Here is a 6,772-nt window from a genome sequence, read left to right on the forward strand (position 1 = left end):
TTTTTTAAATAATAGACTCTATATTGAAAAGTGTAAAAAAATATTTTTAGTGGGATTCATATTTACAAAAGACCTACGCATAAATTATTTATTTGAAACTTATACCTAATATTATTCAATTAATAATAGGTAGACATATATAATAATTTTTACATTATTTATAATTGTTCAAATAAATTTTTTTGAGAATATTAAATGTTCATATTTATATTATATATTTATCTCTTCGTCATTCTAACCAAAGTATTTTTTTTAATATTAGATAAATTGGCATTTTTATATTAATTATTATTTAAGCATGAAATTCTAGAGATAAACGATATGCCCTCTCTTCATAATTCCATTTCATATTTGAAAGTAGAAGTCTCTGTCCTCTCTACCCTTTCCTTTTTTTCGTTAACTCTCATTTTCATTAGCTTTTTAAACTCATTTTGATATCTTCCTCCTCCTTTTGTCTTCATTTTTAATCTCATTTTTCTTGTTTTTTTTAATATTCCTTCAAATTCTGAAAGTTACATGTATGGCCCCTCCATCCATCTTCATCAAACACACTTCTCATATTGGACCGTGACCCTACGATCGAACTTACCAATCCAACAATTTTTTTAATCTAAAAACTTTCTACAACTCAAATAAGGACTCGTTTGGATTCAAAAAATATTTCATCTCTTCTCGTTTCATCTTATTATTATAATTTTTTTAAATTCTCACACAAAATATAATAAACAATTCAATTTTTTTTAAATTTCAAAACAATAATAATATTAAAAAATAATATTTTATTTAACTTTCATTTAAAACTATCTCTATCTTGTCTCAGTATCCAAACCAGCCCTAAATATAAACATATCATATCAACTCCACTTTATATTTAACGTAAGAATATATAAATTATGTCTGTCTCAGTCTGTTTTACGTCAACTCAATAAATTTACCGTCTGTCTATTGGTTATTTTGTATCTTATGCCAATTTTGCTTATTTTAGAATTGTGATCCAAGTGAAATAAAACATTTTTAGAGGCTTTAGTCAATTACTCGTAAATGTGATTCTGAGAGCTTTCTGTCTTCTTTACTCGTACTCGAAGCTTGGGAATCTTCTCATATGTGCAAACTGTGACCTAGTCCCCTTTGATCTCAACAGAGAGGAAGATTTAGGGGAAGATATGATAAGGAAGATGATATGTGACTCCATTACCATTCCAAAGCTGCTACACAGCTACAGCTAATATGGAGGTCTGTAATTTCTAGTCTTTTCTTGCTTGGTATTGCAGAGAGGCCTGGGATGGTTTTTCCTTTCGGATGATGATGTTTTTGCTGCTAATGCACCGTATGACTCTTTGGTGAAGTCAATAGATGCCCTGAAATTATAAGCAAACATTAATTCTTATTGGGCCTTGGATCTTATCATCCACAAATGTTATGGGCATTGGGCACTAGGATTCAGGCTAGCCTGGTAAATTAAAAAACATCAGGATTTTCGATAATTTTTATATTTAGGCCTTGTCTGGATGTTGATATGAGATGATAAATTTATAAATAGTAGTGAAATAATTTATAAATAGTAATCAAATAGTTTGAGTTAAGATATATTTTTGGGTTTTAAGAAATGAGAGAGAAAAAGTTGAAAAAATTAAAGTATTCTTAAAATATAATTTTTTAATTTTATTTTTAATTTTAGAATTTAAAAAAATTGAATTTTTTGTGTTTTGTTTAGAAGTTTTGGGAGAGTTGTAATTATTAAGTAATGATTAGATGAAAAAGTTAAAAATTTAAAATTAAAAAATATTTATGTTTGAATGATGTTTGGATGTTAAAATAAGATGACGAGTCCTAAGACACTTTCTACAATTATGGGGAGAGAAATAAATACGATATATCCATGATATCAAATGTTGGATTTGCATTGTCTATGAGCAATATTTAATATAGTAAGATTCACAAACTGTCTCTCTCTCTCTTTAAATCCAAATGACATCATAATAGAGACTGTAGAGCGCAGAGATTTGAGTTTATAGAAAGGAAAATGATTTTCTTATTATGCTGAAGTAAAGGCGATGACCGGTGCGGTGCGGTGCGGTGCAGTGCGGTTTGAAGTTTATGGTAGACACTCGACAAAGTGAAAGGTTATTGTGCATGAAATAGGTGAGATCATGAGACCACCACGCATAGTGACTCCGAGTGATTTCTTTCAATGGAGACATTATCTTTAATTTCCTGAAAACTAAAATTTATCCATTGAGCGATAGGTTTGGTCATGAGAGATATATAAAATCATCTATCTTAGTGAAATTTGTCTCCATATAACTTATGAACATAAATATTATGTTAAACCATATAAATTTATATATTTCTTTTTATTTATTTATTTATTATTTATCGTCATAAATAAACTTAAAAAAATATTATATCAATGTCAAAATCATTACCGTGAGCCGAAAATAGTTGTTTTCTCCGACGATGGTGGGCTGTGGTGCAGAAAACACCGTGGTAATCGTGGGCCTGTTATGAAATTTATGCATTAACATGCGCAATTAAAATTAAGTAATCAGTGCTGAAGTAGCAAAAGTAACGTGGGTTTGGACGTCCTTTTGCTTTTGAGAAAAAGCGAGTTGGAGTAGTAGTTGGGTAGTTTGGTTTCGCTTTCCAGGTCTTTGATTGTTTCTTCATTTGATAGTTGACATGTCATAATTAAGCAATCTATGAATGGAATCTACGATCACCACCCCCAACTACGCCCAAATCTTTTTTTTTTCTTTTTTCTTTTTTAAATCTTGTTTTCCTAGGCGAAGCTGCGAATATGTTCACTTTTGAAATTTGAATTGAATTAAGATTAATTTAATTTAGTTTAATTTTAATAGAATAAATTTGGGACATGAAATAAAACATAAAATTCTCTTTTAATATCATTTTATCTCATCTCATCTCATTCTCAAACATAATTTAAATACAAAAATTTTAAATTAATCATTACAACTTTTTCAAATCTCAAATAAAAATAATATTATAAAACTATATTCTTACGATATTTTAACTTTATAATATTTTTTATTTAACTTTTTCTCTCTCATTTTCCAAAACTCAAAAAATATTAAACTCAAATTATCTCACTACTATTTATTAATTATTTTACTATTATTCACAAAATTTTCATCTCATCTCACTTCCCAAACATGCTCTTAAGGTTGTGTTTGGATGTTGAAATGAGTTGAGTTGAGTTGAGTTGAGATGATAAAATATTGTTAGAATATTATTTTTTAATATTATTATTATTTTAGGATTTGAAAAAGTTGAATTGTTTATTATATTTTGTGTTGGAATTTGAAAAAATTGTAATGATGAGTTGAGATGAGTTGAGAGTATTTAACTAACCAAACGAAGCCTTAGTCTAATATCCAAACACTCAAATCTCAAATCACTAAATTCATTTCAATTCAAAAATTCTTTACACGCGAAACTCACAACCTTTTTCAATTTTCTATAAATACATATAAACATATATTAACATTCAAACATATCTAAACTCATATTAAGTGAATCTCACAAAATTTATTTCATCATTTCAATTCTTTACTATTCATAAAGAGTTCAATTTATCTCAACTCAACCCAACGTTGAAACCGTTTTCTTAATTTTTTTTAAGGAATAATGATTTTGTACAAAAACTTGTATATACTCTTTATTAAAAAAGATTGTGGTGTAAAATAATTTACTGTTCTTAGTACATTTTATTTTATTTTTATAAAGAATGTGTACGAAATTTGTAGGCCTAAACCTTCACCTATTATTACTCTTTTTTAGATAACTATGACATTGACAGAGACATTTTACAAATTAAGAACACGAAAAGATAAGACTTCGTTTGGTTTCTCAAATACTCTCAATTCATCTCAACTCATCATTACAACTTTTTCAAATTTTAATACAAAATATAATAAACAATTCAATTTTTTCAAATCTCAAAATAATAATAATATTAAAAAATAATATTCTAACAATATTTTATCATCTCAACTCAACTCAACTCAACTCAACTCACTTCAACATCCAAACACAACCAAAATATATTTATGTGAACCATTTTTTGCTTTTTTTTACAAATATTTTAAATATAATATTCTATGTTGTTTTTGTAAAAGAGACGAACCCATTAAAGATATATTTTGAGAAAATTTCTTAGACATTTGTTATTTTATTGTATTTGAAGTTTGTTTACTCAAATTTTGGTTTTTGGATTATTTCGAGGATCCATTAAAGTGGGAGGCATCAGATCATTTATCAGTAATCCGAGTAGTTGCAGGCATAGTCAATTATATACAGTCTTACATAATTAAACAATTCACGCTTATTTTCCATGTTCTTATCAAACGAAGGGACTGGATTTTCTGCTTTAACGTAGGCCATCTAATCCCTTCTAGATAGATATATCTCAACAAACAAAGTAGGAAAAGCCACCGAAGCCAGTAAAGATGAGAGAGTAAAACGTGCAAACGAAAGGACATGATTTTGGGACACCCATTGCGAAAAAAGCAGGTAAAGACTCTCAGTCTCTGCAGCATGGCCCTACAAACCGACCACTACGTACTACTACAAACATTTTCCTCTGCCCTTTCTCTGTCAACTTTGATTCAGGTTCCAGAAGATGGTAGTTGTAGAAGAGACTAGCAGTAAGGAAGATTAAAGACTGATGGCAGACTACTGGTCGTAAGGGCCGGTGCATTTCCTTTTTTCACGAACACAATTGTACTCGTGCACAAGTTGTTGGATACAGACATGTATTCAGGGTGTGCATTACAAGTACTAAGGTTGTGATGTTGAATTGAGTTAAGATGTGTTGAGTTTTTTTATGAATAATAATGAGTTAATAAGATATTAGAGTGAGTTTTGTGGGGTCTATCTATATGAGTTTTGAAGTATTTGGATGTTAAAATGAGTTTAGATGTATTTATGCGAAGTTGAAAAAAATTGTAAATCTTACGTATAAAGAAGTCTTAAATTGAAAAAAGTTATGGGCCACACGTGTAAATATGTGATCTTAAGTTGAATGATGTTTAGTAATTTAAGAGTTTTGTGTTTAAATGTTGGGCTAGACTTAAATATAAACTTAACTCAGATTAGCTGAGCTACTTCCATGTTCCAAACGTAGATGTTTTATTTTGTTTGAACTTTGAAGAATTTTGGGGCAAATAATGGCTTGGAAACTACCTCTATTACCTTTTGATTATGCTCTATGAAAACTAAAATTATCTAGAAATTAAAAGGAGTGAAGTAAATCAAAGACTGTTGCTAAAAGAAGAAAACATAAAGAAAATGAAACAAATGTGTCAGCATATATAAAAATTATTGTATTTATGTATTTTAATGCAATATAAGTTGAGCTTAAAATTGGATAAAAGGTTGAAGAACTAGAGACTTTGCTCAACTCCATTGATCAGATGCATGGTCGAACAAGGTTTACAAAGAGATCTCACTATACAACTCATGAGATATTGTTCGGTTAAATAAGAGCTATATTTTATTGTTCGTTGCATATATCGTACTCGTTGCATATAAGTAGGATATATGAGCAACGAGTAATACTAGATACAAAATATACAGTCATGGATATATGCACAATCAAGCAAGGTTTCATTAGGTACCTCGCTAGAAATCTTGTGTCATGCGTGTTCGTGTAGTGCAAAATTTTTAAAATTCATGAAAATGGAATTTTTATTTCAGTTTTGATATAACTTGACTTTAACAGGTTTAGTCCACCAGTTAGAGCACTTTCAATAGATTAGTTAAAATTAAAATGAATTTAACTTTTAACTATTCCATTTATATAAATCTCCACATTAGAATAATTATTTTTTATTATATAACAATAAAATAAAATAATATAAAATGAATTTGACTTTGGATATTTACATCAAATTTTCACATTGGATTATCCATTTATTCATTATATAGCAATGAGTAATTAATAATTAAAAAAATATTTAAAATTTAAAATTTTTAATTTTTAATTTATTTTATTTGATCATATTTTACTAATTTCTATCATTCCCATCTAACTATATTTTTTTTTTATCAAATTTAGATAGAGTATCCATAAACCCGTACACTTGAAGAGAGTATCCATTCAACAAACATTTCTAAAATTGGACATGTTGGTTTGCTGGAGAGATAAATAATTTATAAAATAAGAATTTGGCCTATAAACAGGAACATTCAAATTTAGAAATTATTTTAAATGTAACTGTAGCTAAATTTTAATTATTTAAAATTTGGTTAATTTATTGTGATATTTTTTGTTCTTTAATGATTAAATATTCAATAAATTAATACAAGAGTCATCATGATGATCACCAATGACCATGACCCTGCAACAATAACTACTATTAAACAATGGTATTCTATATTAAAGTCCCAAATTAATTAATCACATTGACAATAAATGTATTAAAAAACACACGAAAAACTTATTTGAAGCTCTGTTAGACATAGATGAACCGCACCTGATGCGACTTCCGAATGCCCCTAAAGGGTTCTCTATGGCCAATTAAATTGGATGCCAACAGCTATAAGTTGGAAGTAGCTTTCAGGCAATAGCTTCGTATTAACCTAGGTAGTGTACATTTGTGCAAAGAAATAGATAAATTTTACACAAGTTATAAAAAAATGGTTCATACCTTAAAAAGTGTAAAAAAATTATTTTTTATTAATAAGACTCATTTTTTTATAAAAGATTTGTACAAGATTTGTCTATTTAAAATTTGTACATAACATTACTTGC

The sequence above is a fragment of the Juglans regia genome, chromosome 8, assembly GCF_001411555.2.
Source record: "Juglans regia cultivar Chandler chromosome 8, Walnut 2.0, whole genome shotgun sequence".
Lineage (NCBI taxonomy): Eukaryota > Viridiplantae > Streptophyta > Magnoliopsida > Fagales > Juglandaceae > Juglans > Juglans regia.